This window comes from Schistocerca gregaria, chromosome 4 (genome assembly GCF_023897955.1).
Source record: "Schistocerca gregaria isolate iqSchGreg1 chromosome 4, iqSchGreg1.2, whole genome shotgun sequence".
In the NCBI taxonomy this organism is placed as follows: Eukaryota; Metazoa; Arthropoda; class Insecta; order Orthoptera; family Acrididae; genus Schistocerca; species Schistocerca gregaria.
This window is the reverse complement of record NC_064923.1, coordinates 13,657,954-13,685,852: the sequence shown is the minus strand read 5'-3', so window position 1 is coordinate 13,685,852 and position 27,899 is coordinate 13,657,954. Positions and strand designations below refer to the sequence as shown.

General features: G+C 45.3%; 14 non-coding genes across 14 annotated transcripts; all 14 read right to left on the bottom strand.

Annotated features, from left to right (window-relative positions):
- Positions 1 to 578: 578 nt before the first annotated feature.
- Trnat-agu (transfer RNA threonine (anticodon AGU)) lies at positions 579 to 650 on the bottom strand. Its single transcript has one exon. It is a non-coding gene; the product is annotated as a tRNA-Thr (tRNA).
- Positions 651 to 2,130: 1,480 nt separating this feature from the next.
- On the bottom strand, positions 2,131 to 2,202 carry Trnat-agu (transfer RNA threonine (anticodon AGU)). Its single transcript has one exon. It is a non-coding gene; the product is annotated as a tRNA-Thr (tRNA).
- Positions 2,203 to 3,640: 1,438 nt separating this feature from the next.
- Positions 3,641 to 3,712, bottom strand: Trnat-agu (transfer RNA threonine (anticodon AGU)). The gene has a single exon. It is a non-coding gene; the product is annotated as a tRNA-Thr (tRNA).
- Positions 3,713 to 5,152: 1,440 nt separating this feature from the next.
- Positions 5,153 to 5,224, bottom strand: Trnat-agu (transfer RNA threonine (anticodon AGU)). The gene has a single exon. It is a non-coding gene; the product is annotated as a tRNA-Thr (tRNA).
- Positions 5,225 to 6,674: 1,450 nt separating this feature from the next.
- Trnat-agu (transfer RNA threonine (anticodon AGU)) lies at positions 6,675 to 6,746 on the bottom strand. The gene has a single exon. It is a non-coding gene; the product is annotated as a tRNA-Thr (tRNA).
- Positions 6,747 to 8,205: 1,459 nt separating this feature from the next.
- Positions 8,206 to 8,277, bottom strand: Trnat-agu (transfer RNA threonine (anticodon AGU)). Its single transcript has one exon. It is a non-coding gene; the product is annotated as a tRNA-Thr (tRNA).
- Positions 8,278 to 9,757: 1,480 nt separating this feature from the next.
- Trnat-agu (transfer RNA threonine (anticodon AGU)) lies at positions 9,758 to 9,829 on the bottom strand. Its single transcript has one exon. It is a non-coding gene; the product is annotated as a tRNA-Thr (tRNA).
- Positions 9,830 to 11,276: 1,447 nt separating this feature from the next.
- Trnat-agu (transfer RNA threonine (anticodon AGU)) lies at positions 11,277 to 11,348 on the bottom strand. Its single transcript has one exon. It is a non-coding gene; the product is annotated as a tRNA-Thr (tRNA).
- A 1,463-nt stretch (positions 11,349 to 12,811) lies between these two features.
- Positions 12,812 to 12,883, bottom strand: Trnat-agu (transfer RNA threonine (anticodon AGU)). Its single transcript has one exon. It is a non-coding gene; the product is annotated as a tRNA-Thr (tRNA).
- A 1,453-nt stretch (positions 12,884 to 14,336) lies between these two features.
- On the bottom strand, positions 14,337 to 14,408 carry Trnat-agu (transfer RNA threonine (anticodon AGU)). The gene has a single exon. It is a non-coding gene; the product is annotated as a tRNA-Thr (tRNA).
- A 1,451-nt stretch (positions 14,409 to 15,859) lies between these two features.
- Trnat-agu (transfer RNA threonine (anticodon AGU)) lies at positions 15,860 to 15,931 on the bottom strand. The gene has a single exon. It is a non-coding gene; the product is annotated as a tRNA-Thr (tRNA).
- A 1,464-nt stretch (positions 15,932 to 17,395) lies between these two features.
- Positions 17,396 to 17,467, bottom strand: Trnat-agu (transfer RNA threonine (anticodon AGU)). Its single transcript has one exon. It is a non-coding gene; the product is annotated as a tRNA-Thr (tRNA).
- A 1,450-nt stretch (positions 17,468 to 18,917) lies between these two features.
- Positions 18,918 to 18,989, bottom strand: Trnat-agu (transfer RNA threonine (anticodon AGU)). The gene has a single exon. It is a non-coding gene; the product is annotated as a tRNA-Thr (tRNA).
- A 1,441-nt stretch (positions 18,990 to 20,430) lies between these two features.
- Trnat-agu (transfer RNA threonine (anticodon AGU)) lies at positions 20,431 to 20,502 on the bottom strand. The gene has a single exon. It is a non-coding gene; the product is annotated as a tRNA-Thr (tRNA).
- Positions 20,503 to 27,899: the final 7,397 nt, after the last annotated feature.

Below are 27,899 nucleotides of genomic sequence, written 5' to 3'. Positions count from 1 at the left end.
CACGCAATCTTCGGATACGAAGTCCGACGCCTTATCCATTAGGCCACACGGTCACTGACAAACAAGTGGAACTTATATACGACTCATCTCAAAACGCTCACACCACTGAGGAGTTGTGTTTTCGTTCTACACAGACGCTGCCCCTTGCTCTTTCCCACCCATTTGATACATTCAACCTGCTACGAGACCTACCAAATATAGACTGGGAAACTAAACCACACACTTTGTGCATTCGGAAATGTAAGGCAGGGCGTCCCTCGCCGCATTTGCTACGATGTCCATTTGCTACTTCTGCAGAAGTGGCGGCGGCGGCGACGACGACGACGACGACGACGACGACGACGACGACGACAACCGCGGAAGGCTCTGAGATATGTGAGAAATACATCTATAAAATATATTTCAGACTGTCCCATCCCACCTTATGCTGTACCGCTTTGGCAAATGCTTTATCTGCGCCATTCGCCTTAATCACATCTGAGAGTAATTCTTAATAAAACGCCTCTCGCTAATTGTTAGTCATCCCAGATACTGTTTGCTATAAGGCCACGACGCGCAACTGATATCCAAAATTCGTCTGCCTCCTGTGAGGATCGAACTCACGACCCCTGGTTTACTAGACCAGTGCTCTGCCACTGAGCTAAAGAGGCGCGGCCTAGCGGTACTTTTGCGTACTTCATCCTTACGGTCGTCTGGATCATCAGACTTCAGCTGACAACACTTCATATTACCGTCTAATATTTGCAGCTATGGCGACCCATTACTGCTTGCCTACACATCTGACACGTAAAGGAAGTGCTCTCCAAATAACACCACTTGCATTTCAGAACATGTCTTTCACACATGTCTACAAAATCACCTTCACCTTCAAATACAGTTTCGTAGCGACTGACGGAGACGTAGGCAAAGTTTAAAGTTGCTATTTCCATTACATCACGTTAATCAGAAAAACGGTAAGTTACATCTGCAGAGGAACAAAATTCCGTTCCTCCCCACGTGGGGCTCGAACCCACGACCCTGGGATTAAGAGCCTTATGTTCCACCGACTGAGCTAGCCGCGCTGCCTCGGTGAGTATATGCCGGTTAGCACGTCACACAGTACTCGTTTGGGTTGATTGGTCCCATACAGAACCTCCCCATGTTGCCTAATGTTTTCCTAACGTCACACTCGTCACGTAGTTCACTTTTATTTCATAATCATTTCTGAGAGGTAACAGAATTGCATGACAACCTGCAGAGCTAGTTTCGTCAAAATTAACACACATACTTGATGTGACTCATAAGCCGAACGAGTTACTTTCCGACGTTATTTTAGATGTGCAAGTGCCAGTCAAAAACACGCGGCGACGGCAATATGCAAACCAATTCGCTAGTTAACACCGGTCTTGTTGTGCGTGTTTCAAGCTCAAGAGCATCTCCAAGCAGAAAATGGTCAACAGCAACGTTCACACGGTTTCGTACTGCTCAAGTGCTGCACTAAAACGGTATGTTTCTTTTTCAGATCTGGAAAAACACGACCGAGAGAGGAATCAAACACGCAATCTTCGGATACGAAGTCCGACGCCTTATCCATTAGGCCACACGGTCACTGACAAACAAGTGGAACTTATATACGACTCATCTCAAAACGCTCACACCACTGAGGAGTTGTGTTTTCGTTCTACACAGACGCTGCCCCTTGCTCTTTCCCACCCATTTGATACATTCAACCTGCTACGAGACCTACCAAATATAGACTGGGAAACTAAACCACACACTTTGTGCATTCGGAAATGTAAGGCAGGGCGTCCCTCGCCGCATTTGCTACGATGTCCATTTGCTACTTCTGCAGAAGTGGCGGCGGCGACGACGACGACGACGACGACGACGACGACGACGACGACGACGACGACGACGACGACGACGACCGCGGAAGGCTCTGAGATATGTGAGAAATACATCTATAAAATATATTTCAGACTGTCCCATCCCACCTTATGCTGTACCGCTTTGGCAAATGCTTTATCTGCGCCATTCGCCTTAATCACATCTGAGAGTAATTCTTAATAAAACGCCTCTCGCTAATTGTTAGTCATCCCAGATACTGTTTGCTATAAGGCCACGACGCGCAACTGATATCCAAAATTCGTCTGCCTCCTGTGAGGATCGAACTCACGACCCCTGGTTTACTAGACCAGTGCTCTGCCACTGAGCTAAAGAGGCGCGGCCTAGCGGTACTTTTGCGTACTTCATCCTTACGGTCGTCTGGATCATCAGACTTCAGCTGACAACACTTCATATTACCGTCTAATATTTGCAGCTATGGCGACCCATTACTGCTTGGCTACACATCTGACACGTAAAGGAAGTGCTCTCCAAATAACACCACTTGCATTTCAGAACATGTCTTTCACACATGTCTACAAAATCACCTTCACCTTCAAATACAGTTTCGTAGCGACTGACGGAGACGTAGGCAAAGTTTAAAGTTGCTATTTCCATTACATCACGTTAATCAGAAAAACGGTAAGTTACATCTGCAGAGGAACAAAATTCCGTTCCTCCCCACGTGGGGCTCGAACCCACGACCCTGGGATTAAGAGCCTTATGTTCTACCGACTGAGCTAGCCGCGCTGCCTCGGTGAGTATATGCCGGTTAGCACGTCACACAGTACTCGTTTGGGTTGATTGGTCCCATACAGAACCTCCCCATGTTGCCTAATGTTTTCCTAACGTCACACTCGTCACGTAGTTCACTTTTATTTCATAATCATTTCTGAGAGGTAACAGAATTGCATGACAACCTGCAGAGCTAGTTTCGTCAAAATTAACACACATACTTGATGTGACTCATAAGCCGAACGAGTTACTTTCCGACGTTATTTTAGATGTGCAAGTGCCAGTCAAAAACACGCGGCGACGGCAATATGCAAACCTATTCGCTAGTTAACACCGGTCTTGTTGTGCGTGTTTCAAGCTCAAGAGCATCTCCAAGCAGAAAATTGTCAACAGCAACGTTCACACGGTTTCGTACTGCTCAAGTGCTGCACTAAAACGGTATGTTTCTTTTTCAGATCTGGAAAAACACGACCGAGAGAGGAATCAAACACGCAATCTTCGGATACGAAGTCCGACGCCTTATCCATTAGGCCACACGGTCACTGACAAGCAAGTGGAACTTATATACGACTCATCTCAAAACGCTCACACCACTGAGGAGTTGTGTTTTAGTTCTACACAGACGCTGCCCCTTGCTCTTTCCCACCCATTTGATACATTCAACCTGCTACGAGACCTACCAAATATAGACTGGGAAACTAAACCACACACTTTGTGCATTCGGAAATGTAAGGCAGGGCGTCCCTCGCCGCATTTGCTACGATGTCCATTTGCTACTTCTGCAGAAGTGGCGGCGGCGACGACGACGACGACGACAACCGCGGAAGGCTCTGAGATATGTGAGAAATACATCTATAAAATATATTTCAGACTGTCCCATCCCACCTTATGCTGTACCGCTTTGGCAAATGCTTTATCTGCGCCATTCGCCTTAATCACATCTGAGAGTAATTCTTAATAAAACGCCTCTCGCTAATTGTTAGTCATCCCAGATACTGTTTGCTATAAGGCCACGACGCGCAACTGATATCCAAAACTCGTCTGCCTTCTGTGAGGATCGAACTCACGACCCCTGGTTTACTAGACCAGTGCTCTGCCACTGAGCTAAAGAGGCGCGGCCTAGCGGTACTTTTGCGTACTTCATCCTTACGGTCGTCTGGATCATCAGACTTCAGCTGACAACACTTCATATTACCGTCTAATATTTGCAGCTATGGCGACCCATTACTGCTTGCCTACACATCTGACACGTAAAGGAAGTGCTCTCCAAATAACACCACTTGCATTTCAGAACATGTCTTTCACACATGTCTACAAAATCACCTTCACCTTCAAATACAGTTTCGTAGCGACTGACGGAGACGTAGGCAAAGTTTAAAGTTGCTATTTCCATTACATCACGTTAATCAGAAAAACGGTAAGTTACATCTGCAGAGGAACAAAATTCCGTTCCTCCCCACGTGGGGCTCGAACCCACGACCCTGGGATTAAGAGCCTTATGTTCTACCGACTGAGCTAGCCGCGCTGCCTCGGTGAGTATATGCCGGATAGCACGTCACACAGTACTCGTTTGGGTTGATTGGTCCCATACAGAACCTCCCCATGTTGCCTAATGTTTTCCTAACGTCACACTCGTCACGTAGTTCACTTTTATTTCATAATCATTTCTGAGAGGTAACAGAATTGCATGACAACCTGCAGAGCTAGTTTCGTCAAAATTAACACACATACTTGATGTGACTCATAAGCCGAACGAGTTACTTTCCGACGTTATTTTAGATGTGCAAGTGCCAGTCAAAAACACGCGGCGACGGCAATATGCAAACCAATTCGCTAGTTAACACCGGTCTTGTTGTGCGTGTTTCAAGCTCAAGAGCATCTCCAAGCAGAGAATGGTCAACAGCAACGTTCACACGGTTTCGTACTGCTCAAGTGCTGCACTAAAACGGTATGTTTCTTTTTCATATCTGGAAAAACACGACCGAGAGAGGAATCAAACACGCAATCTTCGGATACGAAGTCCGACGCCTTATCCATTAGGCCACACGGTCACTGACAAACAAGTGGAACTTATATACGACTCATCTCAAAACGCTCACACCACTGAGGAGTTGTGTTTTCGTTCTACACAGACGCTGCCCCTTGCTCTTTCCCACCCATTTGATACATTCAACCTGCTACGAGACCTACCAAATATAGACTGGGAAACTAAACCACACACTTTGTGCATTCGGAAATGTAAGGCAGGGCGTCCCTCGCCGCATTTGCTACGATGTCCATTTGCTACTTCTGCAGAAGTGGCGGCGGCGACGACGACGACGACGACGACAACCGCGGAAGGCTCTGAGATATGTGAGAAATACATCTATAAAATATATTTCAGACTGTCCCATCCCACCTTATGCTGTACCGCTTTGGCAAATGCTTTATCTGCGCCATTCGCCTTAATCACATCTGAGAGTAATTCTTAATAAAACGCCTCTCGCTAATTGTTATCATCCCAGATACTGTTTGCTATAAGGCCACGACGCGCAACTGATATCAAAAATTCGTCTGCCTCCTGTGAGGATCGAACTCACGACCCCTGGTTTACTAGACCAGTGCTCTGCCACTGAGCTAAAGAGGCGCGGCCTAGCGGTACTTTTGCGTACTTCATCCTTACGGTCGTCTGGATCATCAGACTTCAGCTGACAACACTTCATATTACCGTCTAATATTTGCAGCTATGGCGACCCATTACTGCTTGCCTACACATCTGACACGTAAAGGAAGTGCTCTCCAAATAACACCACTTGCATTTCAGAACATGTCTTTCACACATGTCTACAAAATCACCTTCACCTTCAAATACAGTTTCGTAGCGACTGACGGAGACGTAGGCAAAGTTTAAAGTTGCTATTTCCATTACATCACGTTAATCAGAAAAACGGTAAGTTACATCTGCAGAGGAACAAAATTCCGTTCCTCCCCACGTGGGGCTCGAACCCACGACCCTGGGATTAAGAGCCTTATGTTCTACCGACTGAGCTAGCCGCGCTGCCTCGGTGAGTATATGCCGGTTAGCACGTCACACAGTACTCGTTTGGGTTGATTGGTCCCATACAGAACCTCCCCATGTTGCCTAATGTTTTCCTAACGTCACACTCGTCACGTAGTTCACTTTTATTTCATAATCATTTCTGAGAGGTAACAGAATTGCATGACAACCTGCAGAGCTAGTTTCGTCAAAATTAACACACATACTTGATGTGACTCATAAGCCGAACGAGTTACTTTCCGACGTTATTTTAGATGTGCAAGTGCCAGTCAAAAACACGCGGCGACGGCAATATGCAAACCAATTCGCTAGTTAACACCGGTCTTGTTGTGCGTGTTTCAAGCTCAAGAGCATCTCCAAGCAGAAAATGGTCAACAGCAACGTTCACACGGTTTCGTACTGCTCAAGTGCTGCACTAAAACGGTATGTTTCTTTTTCATATCTGGAAAAACACGACCGAGAGAGGAATCAAACACGCAATCTTCGGATACGAAGTCCGACGCCTTATCCATTAGGCCACACGGTCACTGACAAACAAGTGGAACTTATATACGACTCATCTCAAAACGCTCACACCACTGAGGAGTTGTGTTTTCGTTCTACACAGACGCTGCCCCTTGCTCTTTCCCACCCATTTGATACATTCAACCTGCTACGAGACCTACCAAATATCGACTGGGAAACTAAACCACACACTTTGTGCATTCGGAAATGTAAGGCAGGGCGTCCCTCGCCGCATTTGCTACGATGTCCATTTGCTACTTCTGCAGAAGTGGCGGCGGCGGCGGCGACGACGGCGACGACGGCGACGACAACCGCGGAAGGCTCTGAGATATGTGAGAAATACATCTATAAAATATATTTCAGACTGTCCCATCCCACCTTATACTGTACCGCTTTGGCAAATGCTTTATCTGCGCCATTCGCCTTAATCACATCTGAGAGTAATTCTTAATAAAACGCCTCTCGCTAATTGTTAGTCATCCCAGATACTGTTTGCTATAAGGCCACGACGCGCAACTGATATCCAAAATTCGTCTGCCTCCTGTGAGGATCGAACTCACGACCCCTGGTTTACTAGACCAGTGCTCTGCCACTGAGCTAAAGAGGCGCGGCCTAGCGGTACTTTTGCGTACTTCATCCTTACGGTCGTCTGGATCATCAGACTTCAGCTGACAACACTTCATATTACCGTCTAATATTTGCAGCTATGGCGACCCATTACTGCTTGCCTACACATCTGACACGTAAAGGAAGTGCTCTCCAAATAACACCACTTGCATTTCAGAACATGTCTTTCACACATGTCTACAAAATCACCTTCACCTTCAAATACAGTTTCGTAGCGACTGACGGAGACGTAGGCAAAGTTTAAAGTTGCTATTTCCATTACATCATGTTAATCAGAAAAACGGTAAGTTACATCTGCAGAGGAACAAAATTCCGTTCCTCCCCACGTGGGGCTCGAACCCACGACCCTGGGATTAAGAGCCTTATGTTCTACCGACTGAGCTAGCCGCGCTGCCTCGGTGAGTATATGCCGGTTAGCACGTCACACAGTACTCGTTTGGGTTGATTGGTCCCATACAGAACCTCCCCATGTTGCCTAATGTTTTCCTAACGTCACACTCGTCACGTAGTTCACTTTTATTTCATAATCATTTCTGAGAGGTAACAGAATTGCATGACAACCTGCAGAGCTAGTTTCGTCAAAATTAACACACATACTTGATGTGACTCATAAGCCGAACGAGTTACTTTCCGACGTTATTTTAGATGTGCAAGTGCCAGTCAAAAACACGCGGCGACGGCAATATGCAAACCAATTCGCTAGTTAACACCCGTCTTGTTGTGCGTGTTTCAAGCTCAAGAGCATCTCCAAGCAGAAAATGGTCAACAGCAACGTTCACACGGTTTCGTACTGCTCAAGTGCTGCACTAAAACGGTATGTTTCTTTTTCAGATCTGGAAAAACACGACCGAGAGAGGAATCAAACACGCAATCTTGGGATACGAAGTCCGACGCCTTATCCATTAGGCCACACGGTCACTGACAAACAAGTGGAACTTATATACGACTCATCTCAAAACGCTCACACCACTGAGGAGTTGTGTTTTCGTTCTACACAGACGCTGCCCCTTGCTCTTTCCCACCCATTTGATACATTCAACCTGCTACGAGACCTACCAAATATAGACTGGGAAACTAAACCACACACTTTGTGCATTCGGAAATGTAAGGCAGGGCGTCCCTCGCCGCATTTGCTACGATGTCCAGTTGCTACTTCTGCAGAAGTGGCGGCGGCGGCGACGACGACGACGACGACGACGACGACGACGACGACAACCGCGGAAGGCTCTGAGATATGTGAGAAATACATCTATAAAATATATTTCAGACTGTCCCATCCCACCTTATGCTGTACCGCTTTGGCAAATGCTTTATCTGCGCCATTCGCCTTAATCACATCTGAGAATAATTCTTAATAAAACGCCTCTCGCTAATTGTTAGTCATCCCAGATACTGTTTGCTATAAGGCCACGACGCGCAACTGATATCCAAAATTCGTCTGCCTCCTGTGAGGATCGAACTCACGACCCCTGGTTTACTAGACCAGTGCTCTGCCACTGAGCTAAAGAGGCGCGGCCTAGCGGTACTTTTGCGTACTTCATCCTTACGGTCGTCTGGATCATCAGACTTCAGCTGACAACACTTCATATTACCGTCTAATATTTGCAGCTATGGCGACCCATTACTGCTTGCCTACACATCTGACACGTAAAGGAAGTGCTCTCCAAATAACACCACTTGCATTTCAGAACATGTCTTTCACACATGTCTACAAAATCACCTTCACCTTCAAATACAGTTTCGTAGCGACTGACGGAGACGTAGGCAAAGTTTAAAGTTGCTATTTCCATTACATCACGTTAATCAGAAAAACGGTAAGTTACATCTGCAGAGGAACAAAATTCCGTTCCTCCCCACGTGGGGCTCGAACCCACGACCCTGGGATTAAGAGCCTTATGTTCTACCGACTGAGCTAGCCGCGCTGCCTCGGTGAGCATATGCCGGTTAGCACGTCACACAGTACTCGTTTGGGTTGATTGGTCCCATACAGAACCTCCCCATGTTGCCTAATGTTTTCCTAACGTCACACTCGTCACGTAGTTCACTTTTATTTCATAATCGTTTCTGAGAGGTAACAGAATTGCATGACAACCTGCAGAGCTAGTTTCGTCAAAATTAACACACATACTTGATGTGACTCATAAGCCGAACGAGTTACTTTCCGACGTTATTTTAGATGTGCAAGTGCCAGTCAAAAACACGCGGCGACGGCAATATGCAAACCAATTCGCTAGTTAACACCCGTCTTGTTGTGCGTGTTTCAAGCTCAAGAGCATCTCCAAGCAGAAAATGGTCAACAGCAACGTTCACACGGTTTCGTACTGCTCAAGTGCTGCACTAAAACGGTATGTTTCTTTTTCAGATCTGGAAAAACACGACCGAGATAGGAACCAAACACGCAATCTTCGGATACGAAGTCCGACGCCTTATCCATTAGGCTACACGGTCACTGACAAACAAGTGGAACTTATATACGACTCATCTCAAAACGCTCACACCACTGAGGAGTTGTGTTTTCGTTCTACACAGACGCTGCCCCTTGCTCTTTCCCACCCATTTGATACATTCAACCTGCTACGAGACCTACCAAATATAGACTGGGAAACTAAACCACACACTTTGTGCATTCGGAAATGTAGGGCAGGGCGTCCCTCGCCGCATTTGCTACGATGTCCATTTGCTACTTCTGCAGAAGTGGCGGCGGCGGCGGCGACGACGACGACGACGACGACGACGACGACGACGACGACGACGACGACGACGACAACCGCGGAAGGCTCTGAGATATGTGAGAAATACATCTATAAAATATATTTCAGACTGTCCCATCCCACCTTATACTGTACCGCTTTGGCAAATGCTTTATCTGCGCCATTCGCCTTAATCACATCTGAGAGTAATTCTTAATAAAACGCCTCTCGCTAATTGTTAGTCATCCCAGATACTGTTTGCTATAAGGCCACGACGCGCAACTGATATCCAAAATTCGTCTGCCTCCTGTGAGGATCGAACTCACGACCCCTGGTTTACTAGACCAGTGCTCTGCCACTGAGCTAAAGAGGCGCGGCCTAGCGGTACTTTTGCGTACTTCATCCTTACGGTCGTCTGGATCATCAGACTTCAGCTGACAACACTTCATATTACCGTCTAATATTTGCAGCTATGGCGACCCATTACTGCTTGCCTACACATCTGACACGTAAAGGAAGTGCTCTCCAAATAACACCACTTGCATTTCAGAACATGTCTTTCACACATGTCTACAAAATCACCTTCACCTTCAAATACAGTTTCGTAGCGACTGACGGAGACGTAGGCAAAGTTTAAAGTTGCTATTTCCATTACATCACGTTAATCAGAAAAACGGTAAGTTACATCTGCAGAGGAACAAAATTCCGTTCCTCCCCACGTGGGGCTCGAACCCACGACCCTGGGATTAAGAGCCTTATGTTCTACCGACTGAGCTAGCCGCGCTGCCTCGGTGAGTATATGCCGGTTAGCACGTCACACAGTACTCGTTTGGGTTGATTGGTCCCATACAGAACCTCCCCATGTTGCCTAATGTTTTCCTAACGTCACACTCGTCACGTAGTTCACTTTTATTTCATAATCATTTCTGAGAGGTAACAGAATTGCATGACAACCTGCAGAGCTAGTTTCGTCAAAATTAACACACATACTTGATGTGACTCATAAGCCGAACGAGTTACTTTCCGACGTTATTTTAGATGTGCAAGTGCCAGTCAAAAACACGCGGCGACGGCAATATGCAAACCAATTCGCTAGTTAACACCCGTCTTGTTGTGCGTGTTTCAAGCTCAAGAGCATCTCCAAGCAGAAAATGGTCAACAGCAACGTTCACACGGTTTCGTACTGCTCAAGTGCTGCACTAAAACGGTATGTTTCTTTTTCAGATCTGGAAAAACACGACCGAGAGAGGCATCAAACACGCAATCTTCGGATACGAAGTCCGACGCCTTATCCATTAGGCCACACGGTCACTGACAAACAAGTGGAACTTATATACGACTCATCTCAAAACGCTCACACCACTGAGGAGTTGTGTTTTCGTTCTACACAGACGCTGCCCCTTGCTCTTTCCCACCCATTTGATACATTCAACCTGCTACGAGACCTACCAAATATATACTGGGAAACTAAACCACACACTTTGTGCATTCGGAAATGTAAGGCAGGGCGTCCCTCGCCGCATTTGCTACGATGTCCATTTGCTACTTCTGCAGAAGTGGCGGCGGCGACGACGACGACGACGACGACGACGACGACCGCGGAAGGCTCTGAGATATGTGAGAAATACATCTATAAAATATATTTCAGACTGTCCCATCCCACCTTATGCTGTACCGCTTTGGCAAATGCTTTATCTGCGCCATTCGCCTTAATCACATCTGAGAGTAATTCTTAATAAAACGCCTCTCGCTAATTGTTAGTCATCCCAGATACTGTATGCTATAAGGCCACGACGCGCAACTGATATCCAAAATTCGTCTGCCTCCTGTGAGGATCGAACTCACGACCCCTGGTTTACTAGACCAGTGCTCTGCCACTGAGCTAAAGAGGCGCGACCTAGCGGTACTTTTGCGTACTTCATCCTTACGGTCGTCTGAATCATCAGACTTCAGCTGACAACACTTCATATTACCGTCTAATATTTGCAGCTATGGCGACCCATTACTGCTTGCCTACACATCTGACACGTAAAGGAAGTGCTCTCCAAATAACACCACTTGCATTTCAGAACATGTCTTTCACACATGTCTACAAAATCACCTTCACCTTCAAATACAGTTTCGTAGCGACTGACGGAGACGTAGGCAAAGTTTAAAGTTGCTATTTCCATTACATCACGTTAATCAGAAAAACGGTAAGTTACATCTGCAGAGGAACAAAATTCCGTTCCTCCCCACGTGGGGCTCGAACCCACGACCCTGGGATTAAGAGCCTTATGTTCTACCGACTGAGCTAGCCGCGCTGCCTCGGTGAGTATATGCCGGTTAGCACGTCACACAGTACTCGTTTGGGTTGATTGGTCCCATACAGAACCTCCCCATGTTGCCTAATGTTTTCCTAACGTCACACTCGTCACGTAGTTCACTTTTATTTCATAATCATTTCTGAGAGGTAACAGAATTGCATGACAACCTGCAGAGCTAGTTTCGTCAAAATTAACACACATACTTGATGTGACTCATAAGCCGAACGAGTTACTTTCCGACGTTATTTTAGATGTGCAAGTGCCAGTCAAAAACACGCGGCGACGGCAATATGCAAACCAATTCGCTAGTTAACACCGGTCTTGTTGTGCGTGTTTCAAGCTCAAGAGCATCTCCAAGCAGAAAATGGTCAACAGCAACGTTCACACGGTTTCGTACTGCTCAAGTGCTGCACTAAAACGGTATGTTTCTTTTTCAGATCTGGAAAAACACGACCGAGAGAGGCATAAAAACGCAATCTTCGGATACGAAGTCCGACGCCTTATCCATTAGGCCACACGGTCACTGACAAACAAGTGGAACTTATATACGACTCATCTCAAAACGCTCACACCACTGAGGAGTTGTGTTTTCGTTCTACACAGACGCTGCCCCTTGCTCTTTCCCACCCATTTGATACATTCAACCTGCTACGAGACCTACCAAATATAGACTGGGAAACTAAACCACACACTTTGTGCATTCGGAAATGTAAGGCAGGGCGTCCCTCGCCGCATTTGCTACGATGTCCATTTGCTACTTCTGCAGAAGTGGCGGCGGCGGCGGCGACGACGACGACGACGACGACGACGACGACGACGACGACAACCGCGGAAGGCTCTGAGATATGTGAGAAATACATCTATAAAATATATTTCAGACTGTCCCATCCCACCTTATGCTGTACCGCTTTGGCAAATGCTTTATCTGCGCCATTCGCCTTAATCACATCTGAGAGTAATTCTTAATAAAACGCCTCTCGCTAATTGTTATTATCCCAGATACTGTTTGCTATAAGGCCACGACGCGCAACTGATATCCAAAATTCGTCTGCCTCCTGTGAGGATCGAACTCACGACCCCTGGTTTACTAGACCAGTGCTCTGCCACTGAGCTAAAGAGGCGCGGCCTAGCGGTACTTTTGCGTACTTCATCCTTACGGTCGTCTGGATCATCAGACTTCAGCTGACAACACTTCATATTACCGTCTAATATTTGCACCTATGGCGACCCATTACTGCTTGCCTACACATCTGACACGTAAAGGAAGTGCTCTCCAAATAACACCACTTGCATTTCAGAACATGTCTTTCACACATGTCTACAAAATCACCTTCACCTTCAAATACAGTTTCGTAGCGACTGACGGAGACGTAGGCAAAGTTTAAAGTTGCTATTTCCATTACATCACGTTAATCAGAAAAACGGTAAGTTACATCTGAAGAGGAACAAAATTCCGTTCCTCCCCACGTGGGGCTCGAACCCACGACCCTGGGATTAAGAGCCTTATGTTCTACCGACTGAGCTAGCCGCACTGCCTCGGTGAGTACATGCCGGTTAGCACGTCACACAGTACTCGTTTGGGTTGATTGGTCCCATACAGAACCTCCCCATGTTGCCTAATGTTTTCCTAACGTCACACTCGTCACGTAGTTCACTTTTATTTCATAATCATTTCTGAGAGGTAACAGAATTGCATGACAACCTGCAGAGCTAGTTTCGTCAAAATTAACACACATACTTGATGTGACTCATAAGCCGAACGAGTTACTTTCCGACGTTATTTTAGATGTGCAAGTGCCAGTCAAAAACACGCGGCGACGGCAATATGCAAACCAATTCGCTAGTTAACACCCGTCTTGTTGTGCGTGTTTCAAGCTCAAGAGCATCTCCAAGCAGAAAATGGTCAACAGCAACGTTCACACGGTTTCGTACTGCTCAAGTGCTGCACTAAAACGGTATGTTTCTTTTTCAGATCTGGAAAAACACGACCGAGAGAGGAATCAAACACGCAATCTTCGGATACGAAGTCCGACGCCTTATCCATTAGGCCACACGGTCACTGACAAACAAGTGGAACTTATATACGACTCATCTCAAAACGCTCACACCACTGAGGAGTTGTGTTTTCGTTCTACACAGACGCTGCCCCTTGCTCTTTCCCACCCATTTGATACATTCAACCTGCTACGAGACCTACCAAATATAGACTGGGAAACTAACCCACACACTTTGTGCATTCGGAAATGTAAGGCAGGGCGTCCCTCGCCGCATTTGCTACGATGTCCAGTTGCTACTTCTGCAGAAGTGGCGGCGGCGGCGACGACGACGACGACGACGACGACGACGACAACCGCGGAAGGCTCTGAGATATGTGAGAAATACATCTATAAAATATATTTCAGACTGTCCCATCCCACCTTATGCTGTACCGCTTTGGCAAATGCTTTATCTGCGCCATTCGCCTTAATCACATCTGAGAGTAATTCTTAATAAAACGCCTCTCGCTAATTGTTAGTCATCCCAGATACTGTTTGCTATAAGGCCACGACGCGCAACTGATATCCAAAATTCGTCTGCCTCCTGTGAGGATCGAACTCACGACCCCTGGTTTACTAGACCAGTGCTCTGCCACTGAGCTAAAGAGGCGCGACCTAGCGGTACTTTTGCGTACTTCATCCTTACGGTCGTCTGAATCATCAGACTTCAGCTGACAACACTTCATATTACCGTCTAATATTTGCAGCTATGGCGACCCATTACTGCTTGCCTACACATCTGACACGTAAAGGAAGTGCTCTCCAAATAACACCACTTGCATTTCAGAACATGTCTTTCACACATGTCTACAAAATCACCTTCACCTTCAAATACAGTTTCGTAGCGACTGACGGAGACGTAGGCAAAGTTTAAAGTTGCTATTTCCATTACATCACGTTAATCAGAAAAACGGTAAGTTACATCTGCAGAGGAACAAAATTCCGTTCCTCCCCACGTGGGGCTCGAACCCACGACCCTGGGATTAAGAGCCTTATGTTCTACCGACTGAGCTAGCCGCGCTGCCTCGGTGAGTATATGCCGGTTAGCACGTCACACAGTACTCGTTTGGGTTGATTGGTCCCATACAGAACCTCCCCATGTTGCCTAATGTTTTCCTAACGTCACACTCGTCACGTAGTTCACTTTTATTTCATAATCATTTCTGAGAGGTAACAGAATTGCATGACAACCTGCAGAGCTAGTTTCGTCAAAATTAACACACATACTTGATGTGACTCATAAGCCGAACGAGTTACTTTCCGACGTTATTTTAGATGTGCAAGTGCCAGTCAAAAACACGCGGCGACGGCAATATGCAAACCAATTCGCTAGTTAACACCCGTCTTGTTGTGCGTGTTTCAAGCTCAAGAGCATCTCCAAGCAGAAAATGGTCAACAGCAACGTTCACACGGTTTCGTACTGCTCAAGTGCTGCACTAAAACGGTATGTTTCTTTTTCAGATCTGGAAAAACACGACCGAGAGAGGCATAAAAACGCAATCTTCGGATACGAAGTCCGACGCCTTATCCATTAGGCCACACGGTCACTGACAAACAAGTGGAACTTATATACGACTCATCTCAAAACGCTCACACCACTGAGGAGTTGTGTTTTCGTTCTACACAGACGCTGCCCCTTGCTCTTTCCCACCCATTTGATACATTCAACCTGCTACGAGACCTACCAAATATAGACTGGGAAACTAAACCACACACTTTGTGCATTCGGAAATGTAAGGCAGGGCGTCCCTCGCCGCATTTGCTACGATGTCCATTTGCTACTTCTGCAGAAGTGGCGGCGGCGGCGACGACGACGACGACGACGACGACGACGACAACCGCGGAAGGCTCTGAGATATGTGAGAAATACATCTATAAAATATATTTCAGACTGTCCCATCCCACCTTATGCTGTACCGCTTTGGCAAATGCTTTATCTGCGCCATTCGCCTTAATCACATCTGAGAGTAATTCTTAATAAAACGCCTCTCGCTAATTGTTATCATCCCAGATACTGTTTGCTATAAGGCCACGACGCGCAACTGATATCCAAAATTCGTCTGCCTCCTGTGAGGATCGAACTCACGACCCCTGGTTTACTAGACCAGTGCTCTGCCACTGAGCTAAAGAGGCGCGGCCTAGCGGTACTTTTGCGTACTTCATCCTTACGGTCGTCTGGATCATCAGACTTCAGCTGACAACACTTCATATTACCGTCTAATATTTGCACCTATGGCGACCCATTACTGCTTGCCTACACATCTGACACGTAAAGGAAGTGCTCTCCAAATAACACCACTTGCATTTCAGAACATGTCTTTCACACATGTCTACAAAATCACCTTCACCTTCAAATACAGTTTCGTAGCGACTGACGGAGACGTAGGCAAAGTTTAAAGTTGCTATTTCCATTACATCACGTTAATCAGAAAAACGGTAAGTTACATCTGAAGAGGAACAAAATTCCGTTCCTCCCCACGTGGGGCTCGAACCCACGACCCTGGGATTAAGAGCCTTATGTTCTACCGACTGAGCTAGCCGCACTGCCTCGGTGAGTACATGCCGGTTAGCACGTCACACAGTACTCGTTTGGGTTGATTGGTCCCATACAGAACCTCCCCATGTTGCCTAATGTTTTCCTAACGTCACACTCGTCACGTAGTTCACTTTTATTTCATAATCATTTCTGAGAGGTAACAGAATTGCATGACAACCTGCAGAGCTAGTTTCGTCAAAATTAACACACATACTTGATGTGACTCATAAGCCGAACGAGTTACTTTCCGACGTTATTTTAGATGTGCAAGTGCCAGTCAAAAACACGCGGCGACGGCAATATGCAAACCAATTCGCTAGTTAACACCCGTCTTGTTGTGCGTGTTTCAAGCTCAAGAGCATCTCCAAGCAGAAAATGGTCAACAGCAACGTTCACACGGTTTCGTACTGCTCAAGTGCTGCACTAAAACGGTATGTTTCTTTTTCAGATCTGGAAAAACACGACCGAGAGAGGAATCAAACACGCAATCTTCGGATACGAAGTCCGACGCCTTATCCATTAGGCCACACGGTCACTGACAAACAAGTGGAACTTATATACGACTCATCTCAAAACGCTCACACCACTGAGGAGTTGTGTTTTCGTTCTACACAGACGCTGCCCCTTGCTCTTTCCCACCCATTTGATACATTCAACCTGCTACGAGACCTACCAAATATAGACTGGGAAACTAACCCACACACTTTGTGCATTCGGAAATGTAAGGCAGGGCGTCCCTCGCCGCATTTGCTACGATGTCCAGTTGCTACTTCTGCAGAAGTGGCGGCGGCGGCGACGACGACGACGACGACGACGACGACGACGACGACGACGACAACCGCGGAAGGCTCTGAGATATGTGAGAAATACATCTATAAAATATATTTCAGACTGTCCCATCCCACCTTATGCTGTACCGCTTTGGCAAATGCTTTATCTGCGCCATTCGCCTTAATCACATCTGAGAGTAATTCTTAATGAAACGCCTCTCGCTAATTGTTATCATCCCAGATACTGTTTGCTATAAGGCCACGACGCGCAACTGATATCCAAAATTCGTCTGCCTCCTGTGAGGATCGAACTCACGACCCCTGGTTTACTAGACCAGTGCTCTGCCACTGAGCTAAAGAGGCGCGGCCTAGCGGTACTTTTGCGTACTTCATCCTTACGGTCGTCTGGATCATCAGACTTCAGCTGACAACACTTCATATTACCGTCTAATATTTGCAGCTATGGCGACCCATTACTGCTTGCCTACACATCTGACACGTAAAGGAAGTGCTCTCCAAATAACACCACTTGCATTTCAGAACATGTCTTTCACACATGTCTACAAAATCACCTTCACCTTCAAATACAGTTTCGTAGCGACTGACGGAGACGTAGGCAAAGTTTAAAGTTGCTATTTCCATTACATCACGTTAATCAGAAAAACGGTAAGTTACATCTGCAGAGGAACAAAATTCCGTTCCTCCCCACGTGGGGCTCGAACCCACGACCCTGGGATTAAGAGCCTTATGTTCTACCAACTGAGCTAGCCGCGCTGCCGTGGTGAGTATATGCCGGTTAGCACGTCACACAGTACTCGTTTGGGTTGATTGGTCCCATACAGAACCTCCCCATGTTGCCTAATGTTTTCCTAACGTCACACTCGTCACGTAGTTCACTTTTATTTCATATTCATTTCTGAGAGGTAACAGAATTGCATGACAACCTGCAGAGCTAGTTTCGTCAAAATTAACACACATACTTGATGTGACTCATAAGCCGAACGAGTTACTTTCCGACGTTATTTTAGATGTGCAAGTGCCAGTCAAAAACACGCGGCGACGGCAATATGCAAACCAATTCGCTAGTTAACACCGGTCTTGTTGTGCGTGTTTCAAGCTCAAGAGCATCTCCAAGCAGAAAATGGTCAACAGCAACGTTCACACGGTTTCGTACTGCTCAAGTGCTGCACTAAAACGGTATGTTTCTTTTTCAGATCTGGAAAAACACGACCGAGAGAGGAATCAAACACGCAATCTTCGGATACGAAGTCCGACGCCTTATCCATTAGGCCACACGGTCACTGACAAACAAGTGGAACTTATATACGACTCATCTCAAAACGCTCACACCACTGAGGAGTTGTGTTTTCGTTCTACACAGACGCTGCCCCTTGCTCTTTCCCACCCATTTGATACATTCAACCTGCTACGAGACCTACCAAATATAGACTGGGAAACTAAACCACACACTTTGTGCATTCGGAAATGTAAGGCAGGGCGTCCCTCGCCGCATTTGCTACGATGTCCATTTGCTACTTCTGCAGAAGTGGCGACGACGACGACGACGACGACGACGACGACGACGACAACCGCGGAAGGCTCTGAGATATGTGAGAAATACATCTATAAAATATATTTCAGACTGTCCCATCCCACCTTATGCTGTACCGCTTTGGCAAATGCTTTATCTGCGCCATTCGCCTTAATCACATCTGAGAGTAATTCTTAATAAAACGCCTCTCGCTAATTGTTAGTCATCCCAGATACTGTTTGCTATAAGGCCACGACGCGCAACTGATATCCAAAATTCGTCTGCCTCCTGTGAGGATCGAACTCACGACCCCTGGTTTACTAGACCAGTGCTCTGCCACTGAGCTAAAGAGGCGCGGCCTAGCGGTACTTTTGCGTACTTCATCCTTACGGTCGTCTGGATCATCAGACTTCAGCTGACAACACTTCATATTACCGTCTAATATTTGCAGCTATGGCGACCCATTACTGCTTGCCTACACATCTGACACGTAAAGGAAGTGCTCTCCAAATAACACCACTTGCATTTCAGAACATGTCTTTCACACATGTCTACAAAATCACCTTCACCTTCAAATACAGTTTCGTAGCGACTGACGGAGACGTAGGCAAAGTTTAAAGTTGCTATTTCCATTACATCACGTTAATCAGAAAAACGGTAAGTTACATCTGCAGAGGAACAAAATTCCGTTCCTCCCCACGTGGGGCTCGAACCCACGACCCTGGGATTAAGAGCCTTATGTTCTACCGACTGAGCTAGCCGCGCTGCCTCGGTGAGTATATGCCGGATAGCACGTCACACAGTACTCGTTTGGGTTGATTGGTCCCATACAGAACCTCCCCATGTTGCCTAATGTTTTCCTAACGTCACACTCGTCACGTAGTTCACTTTTATTTCATAATCATTTCTGAGAGGTAACAGAATTGCATGACAACCTGCAGAGCTAGTTTCGTCAAAATTAACACACATACTTGATGTGACTCATAAGCCGAACGAGTTACTTTCCGACGTTATTTTAGATGTGCAAGTGCCAGTCAAAAACACGCGGCGACGGCAATATGCAAACCAATTCGCTAGTTAACACCGGTCTTGTTGTGCGTGTTTCAAGCTCAAGAGCATCTCCAAGCAGAAAATGGTCAACAGCAACGTTCACACGGTTTCGTACTGCTCAAGTGCTGCACTAAAACGGTATGTTTCTTTTTCATATCTGGAAAAACACGACCGAGAGAGGAATCAAACACGCAATCTTCGGATACGAAGTCCAACGCCTTATCCATTAGGCCACACGGTCACTGACAAACAAGTGGAACAAATATACGACTCATCTCAAAACGCTCACACCACTGAGGAGTTGTGTTTTCGTTCTACACAGACGCTGCCCCTTGCTCTTTCCCACCCATTTGATACATTCAACCTGCTACGAGACCTACCAAATATAGACTGGGAAACTAAACCACACACTTTGTGCATTCGGAAATGTAAGGCAGGGCGTCCCTCGCCGCATTTGCTACGATGTCCATTTGCTACTTCTGCAGAAGTGGCGGCGGCGACGACGACGACGACGACGACAACCGCGGAAGGCTCTGAGATATGTGAGAAATACATCTATAAAATATATTTCAGACTGTCCCATCCCACCTTATGCTGTACCGCTTTGGCAAATGCTTTATCTGCGCCATTCGCCTTAATCACATCTGAGAGTAATTCTTAATAAAACGCCTCTCGCTAATTGTTAGTCATCCCAGATACTGTTTGCTATAAGGCCACGACGCGCAACTGATATCCAAAATTCGTCTGCCTCCTGTGAGGATCGAACTCACGACCCCTGGTTTACTAGACCAGTGCTCTGCCACTGAGCTAAAGAGGCGCGGCCTAGCGGTACTTTTGCGTACTTCATCCTTACGGTCGTCTGGATCATCAGACTTCAGCTGACAACACTTCATATTACCGTCTAATATTTGCAGCTATGGCGACCCATTACTGCTTGCCTACACATCTGACACGTAAAGGAAGTGCTCTCCAAATAACACCACTTGCATTTCAGAACATGTCTTTCACACATGTCTACAAAATCACCTTCACCTTCAAATACAGTTTCGTAGCGACTGACGGAGACGTAGGCAAAGTTTAAAGTTGCTATTTCCATTACATCACGTTAATCAGAAAAACGGTAAGTTACATCTGCAGAGGAACAAAATTCCGTTCCTCCCCACGTGGGGCTCGAACCCACGACCCTGGGATTAAGAGCCTTATGTTCTACCGACTGAGCTAGCCGCGCTGCCTCGGTGAGTATATGCCGGTTAGCACGTCACACAGTACTCGTTTGGGTTGATTGGTCCCATACAGAACCTCCCCATGTTGCCTAATGTTTTCCTAACGTCACACTCGTCACGTAGTTCACTTTTATTTCATAATCATTTCTGAGAGGTAACAGAATTGCATGACAACCTGCAGAGCTAGTTTCGTCAAAATTAACACACATACTTGATGTGACTCATAAGCCGAACGAGTTACTTTCCGACGTTATTTTAGATGTGCAAGTGCCAGTCAAAAACACGCGGCGACGGCAATATGCAAACCAATTCGCTAGTTAACACCGGTCTTGTTGTGCGTGTTTCAAGCTCAAGAGCATCTCCAAGCAGAAAATGGTCAACAGCAACGTTCACACGGTTTCGTACTGCTCAAGTGCTGCACTAAAACGGTATGTTTCTTTTTCAGATCTGGAAAAACACGACCGAGTGAGGCATCAAACACGCAATCTTCGGATACGAAGTCCGACGCCTTATCCACTTTTTTTTTTTTTTTTTTTTTTTTTTTAAACACTGAATCAGGTTCCACCGAGACTCGAACTCGGATCGCTGCATTCAAAGTCCAGAGTGCTAACCATTACACCATTTTTTTTTTTTTTGGATTAGCAGTCCAACGCCTTAACCACTTTTTTTTTTTTTTTTTTTTTTTTTTTTTTTTTTTTTTTTTTTTTTTTTTTTGGAGCAACAAAAACTCACGTTTCCGGTACCGGGAATCGAACCCGGGCCTCCTGGGTGAGAGCCAGGTATCCTAGCCACTTTTTTTTTTTTGTTTTCCATTTTTTTTTTTTCCCACAATCCCCGGTTTAGGAGACCGATACCTTATCCATTAGGCCACATTTTTTTTTGTTATTTTTTTTTTTTTTCATCATTTTTTTTATATAAGCAGCATGAGGCAGGCGGAGGCAAAGCGGGCAGGGGTCAAAATCTCAAGGCCTGGCCGCGATGTCTCCACCCAGTCCTGTTGCTGAGGCGTGTCTTTATCATAGGTTTCAATAAGAAATTTTACATCTTGTGTATACGTAGATATATGCTGTTTTGCCTTCGAAATCCTGAACCAAAAGATGCTTCATTTGAAACAAAAAATTAATGTCATGCCGAGGCAATAGAGATTTAAGGTTATAGCTTTAGTGCTTTTTTTTTTTTTTTTTTTTTTTTTTTTTTTTTTTTTTTTTTTTTTTTTTTCTCATCCACTGCTTCTCGGCAACCTAGCATACTTCTTTGTAATATATAATAAAGTTGTAGGAAGTAGTGGACCCTGAACCTGTATATTATTTTTTTAATTTCTTTTTAGTTTTTTTATTGTTATTATTATTATTTTTGTTTGTTTGTTATTTTTTTTTATTGTAAAAGAAAAATCTTCATGGAATGTGAAGAAGGAATTTTATGTTAAGGCACTAATTCCATAGCCTCCTTTCCTTCTTGAGATTAATAATAATAATAAAAAAGTATGTTCCCTTCCATGGAAACAAATGAGACTTCCTTCTCAGTCATGAAATGAATGTATAAGAAAACAATTTATCTTTAACCCTGCGATACTGGCTTTCGGCTTCGGCTTCTTCTGTGCAATAAACAAAATAGCCTTCTTTGCCAGCAGAGGATAAGTGATTGTAATATGAAACTGTAAAATTGTACTTCTCCCCAATTGTTTTTGTTTAAGCGTCGTTTCGCTTAAATAAACGATTTTTGTTTATCTCGTTGGCTTGTCAACCAATGCCCAGTCGCTCGAATACAATTTTAAGCATATTGCCGTAGTTTTTCTTGTGGTCTTTATATTTCAGGGCGTTATAAAAAGCACACTTCAAGTACATGTAAAAATCAGTGGAATTGTCATTTCCCAGGTGATTAATTACGTAATTCACATAGTGTCCCATTAACCAATGGACCGAGTTGTTTTTTGCTGCTGGAAAATAGCAAGTCTGAGGCCTGAGGAATGTAACAGGGGGAAAATTTTCCACCGAAGATCTCGTAAGAAAAGCCAGTTGTTCCCTAATCCAATTACAGAGTTGTAGATTGCCACCGCACGTGAATCTGTGCACTAACGTGTCGATCAATTTACATTTGAGACATAGGTTCGTGTCGCTAACGCCGATTGCATGTAACCTTTCATTGGTGCTTACGGTCTCATTCACTGTTTTATACCACGCTGACTTGACGTCCGATGGTAGACCACGCATATTAATATTTTTCCATATGGCGTCCCAATCAGTGTGTGGGTATTTACTTTCCAATTTGTTTCTCCCCTCCATTTTCTTTCGATGGCACAGAATATCGCGGGCCGTGATCCGTCGTGAGTTGATGATGACACCGCCGAGATAGCTGAATTCCACAAAATATACACGAACGTACTGGAGCCGGTTATTTATTTTTTGCACATTCACCGGCGCCTGTAAACTGGCAGGCCTGACAACTTCAAATAATTTAGTTGTAATGCTATCAGCGTGGTCGCTAAGGATAGTGGCGGTCCTTTTTATAAAAAGCGCAGACGCCTTATTTCTGATGTCAACTAACCCCAAACCTCCATTCCTGGGATCTAAGGTCGCAGTTTTTGCGTCGACTCTGAATATATCCCCTCTCCAAAGATAGCTGGCAATGGTAGACATTATCTTTTTTCCAATCATTTTCGGTAGTGGGAAGATCTGTGCTATAAAGTAACTCCTGGAGAGAATGCAGTGGTTAATGAAAATCACCCTCTGAACTTGGTTCATGTTACGGTGGAGGTTTTCCCTTGTTGTTCCAAGAAGTTGTCCCGACGTATTTCTCCAATTGATAGCTGCCATTTTTAACGGACAAGGTGTCAGTGTTATTCCTAGTGCTTTGCATTGGGTGACCATTGTGGCCCAGGCTAAGGTGGTATGTTGAAAACCCCGCAGGTTTAGGAGTTTGCTTTTGTTTGCGTTGACACCTGCTCCGGAGACTCTACAGTACTTTTTAATTAGCGTTTCCAATTTCAAAATGTCGTCGGGATTTCGCAGGACGACTCCGACATCATCGGCATAGGCGTTTATGACTGTTCGGTGACCAGATAATGTGATGCCAGTTAGAGTGGCATGAACACTGCGGAGGAAAGGTTCTAATGAAAGCACGAATAGGAACATGGAAAGGGGGCTTCCTTGAGGAACGCCGCGCCTGATCTGAATCTGCTTTGTCCTCTGGCAGTTAACTGATATACAAGCGCTGATGCCTGTTGCAACATTTCTGATCACACTTACGACTCGCTCATTAAAACCTATTTTGTTCAGTGTGGCACTAAGGAATCTATGATCCACACGATCAAATGCTTTCTGGAAGTCAATAAACATGATAGCACATTTTATGGTGGTCACAGCAGTGATTGCAATTATATCTCTATATTCAGCTATGCTTTTGAAAATGCTCTTGGTAGGCACACAGGACTGGTATGGACTTACTATCTTTTTGGCCAACTGTGAGAGTCTGTTGTTTAAAATTCTGCCGATGATTTTATAATCGGAGTTTAACAGGGAGATAGGACGAAAGTTGTTGAGGTTTCTTTTTGCAGCATTTTTTGGGATTAGTACTATTGTGCTCTCTTTAAAAACAGCAGGTAAATGCTTTCCCTGAAGCACCTCGTTCGTCATTCGGGTAAACATGTCACCAATCAGTGGCCAGTATCGTTTATAAAATTCAACAGGCAAACCATCCGGTCCCGGCGATTTCCTCAGAGGAGATTTGCAGATGATTCTGTGGATATCTTCGTTAGTACACTCAACGAGAAGGTCTTCGTTTTCCTCGTCCGAGACCTGTGGAGCTATGTAACTAAGGAACTCATCGAAGGACTCTTCACATACCGGGTTGGCAGTGTATAGGTCTTCGTAATATTTGTGCACTGCATTGACGATGTCTCTCTGAGTCGTGAGTGTCTCGCCAGTTTCAGACTGAAGTCCATCAATGAAGGTGCGTCTCCTGTTTCTTTCGTGCTTCAGTAGATGGTACAAGGAAGCATGTTCATCCTCCACGACTGTCTTAGCCTTGGATTTTAATTTCAGACCCTCCATCTGCTGTCTTTTAAGACTGAGCAATTTGGCCTTAGTTTGCTTGATATCTGCCAGACGGACGTTGGAAGTGTTTGCCTGCTCATATAAATTTCGCAGCATGGTATAATAAAATTCTATGGAATTTTTCAAGTCTTTCGATCGTTGTACACTATACTGGATGAGAACTTTTCTCAGTTTAGGCTTTGCCCTGTTGCACCACCAGTCTAGTACTGAGACGTGTCTATCTGCAGAGCGGAGGCACAATGCCCACGCTTCTGTCAAACTTTCTTCTAATCCGTCGTCCTGCATCAGTGACGTATTAAGGTGCCATGAACTTCTAAAACGGCGAGTGGGTTGCGCAGTAAGGTTGATGGAAGCTAGCACGGAGCTATGATCAGAAAAGTAAACTGGAATCGTCTCTGCTTTAATGAAGGAGCTAACTAGACTTTGCGATATGTAGAGTCTGTCGATCCTGCTACGTGAGTGAGGACCTAGGAATGTAAATGCCACAAATGTGGGATACATTATTTCCCAAGCATCTTTAAGCTGTAAAACAGTGACGAAACGCTTCAGTTCGTTGCAGGTATTAAAATTCGGAACCTGGTCTTTCTTATTTATCACACAATTAAAATCACCGCCTATTATAAGATCTTTTGGGTTTTTCCGTAATAAATAAATGATTTCTTTTTTATAGAACTGTGCTCTTTCCATTCTATTGGATGTGCCAGAAGGGGCATACAGATTGATAAGGGTAGAACCAAAGACTTTTATACCTATCGCTCTGCCGGAGTCCAACCTCTCGATATCCGAGACAGGAATCCCCTCCCTGACTAAAATTGCTGTACCGACGTTGGTGTCAAGTGAGACATTTAAAATCGCCAAATATCCAGGCACTGTAAGATTAGTCAGCACTACTTCCTGTAGGAAAGCAATGTCCGTCCCTGACTCATATAAATAATCCTTGAGCGCTGTAACTTTAGTCACGGATGTAATCCTGTTAATATTGATAGTCGTAATTGTATATGCCTGGGACATTTAGTTTGCATAAAAAGTAAATAAGTGATTAAAAAGATAACAAAATATTAATAAAAAAAAAGAGATGTGCAGCTCCTAGAAGGGAGAAACGACTCTGCTGAAACAAACATCTAAAAGAATAGTCAGTATTTGAAGCTCGGTAAACACTTCATCTGGTTCCTCTGAAATATGACTAAGACAGAAGTACAATTAGAAGTGAAACTGGTTCAACAAAATCCTTTTTTTTTTTTTTCATCTTACAGCCTCATTTTGGTGCAGGATTCCGAACATCTCGGGTTTTAGTTTTACCGAGGGGCTTTGCATCACTAATGTCACTTGAAGGTACCTCCTTAGGTCTTTCCGTGATGATTTCATACAAGACGTTCTTGGCCGTCGCTTCCTCTTGTGCTGGTTGTTGTTTGCTTTGGTTACGGGAAGCTTTGAGATTAGGTTGCGTTTTGAGTCGGCGTCTTCGGACATCTTGGTTCAACGCGCCGTCATTCGGATTGTCTATCTTTACCACCGTTGTGACCGAAGCTGCCTCAACAGCGTCCTTTTTACGAGTGCCATTTCCTTGTTCTTCCGTCACTAGCTCCAGAGCACTGACTGAGTCGGCGGTTTGTGGGTCTGTAAATTCTTGAGTTGGGTTCCGCTCCGTCACCTCTTGTGCTTCGGAGTGCGCCTCTTCCGTCTCCGCGACAATCGTTACTGCGTCCCCTCCGTGGACCGTTTGTACCTGTTCAGCCGCCGACAGCGGCCGGGTTGCCTTAGCGGCTGTCGTCACGTCAATACATGTACTGTTTGTTTCCTCGAGCACATCCGCATTACACTGCTTCTGCTTGCGGGTGGAAGGCGAATTACGGGCGGACTCGCCGTCCGAGCCGTCATCGGTCATTTCCAACGGTCGTTTCTTATTCTGGAGATCGCAATCGGGAACAGAAGGGTGTGATGTAATGACGCCCAGGGGAGGGAACTCCGTAGTAGTTATGGCGGGCACTGCAGAAGTACATGCACCACTGTCGTTAACCGAAAGAAGGGAAGTGCTATTTGGTAAGACATCGCTGAGGGTCAGTTTTTGACGCTGTGTTAGATTGTTCCGAAGAACAAAAACACGGCGCGGACAATCTTGTCGGAAATGACCTGTCTCATTGCAAATATTGCACGTGCGCTCCTGACCAGAATACACAACATGTGCTTTATGGCCTGCAACGGATATATGGGACGGAATGTTGGCTTTCACCTCCATTTCAACGGATCTAATGCCATTAAAACATTGTATCTTGTATAGCTTCGACCATCTTTCGTTATAGATAGATTTAACTTCACCATATTTAGATAGAGCGTCCTTGATCAACTGATTATCAATTTCAATTGGAACATTCAAAATCCTGACATTGGTGTACATGATATCAGCTTTTCGTACAGAGACATTACTTTTTGAACCGTCTCGATGAACAAATTCGACGGAATTACCCCATTTTGCAAGCAACTTATCGACTGTCACTGAGTTCAGAAATTTAACAAAAACACAGTATTTTTCAGCATCTAATTGCGTGGTATGAACAGAGTCAGAATTTATACCGATTACCTCAGTCAGCCAATCGTGGATTTCCAGCGCAGTGGGTTGGACCGGCCGTGTTTCTTTCTCGAACGAGAAGACTAAAGTATTCTTCCTGACGGTGTCAGACATGGTCGTCGGTTCCGACGAAATTCCGGCAACAACCGAAATTGCGGCGAAGCACGAGACGTGGAACGGACGAAAGCACTATAAAAACACTTATCAGAGACACCACTCAAAAAATAACAGCGAAAATGTACAGCTAACTTCACGTAAACACCAAACACCGGCGATAGCGCTAACGTACGCGGAGTAAACAACAAGCACGTCCGACCGCGGCGACGGCTAAAGCCAGAATGTCCATTAGGCCATACGGTCACTGACAAACAAG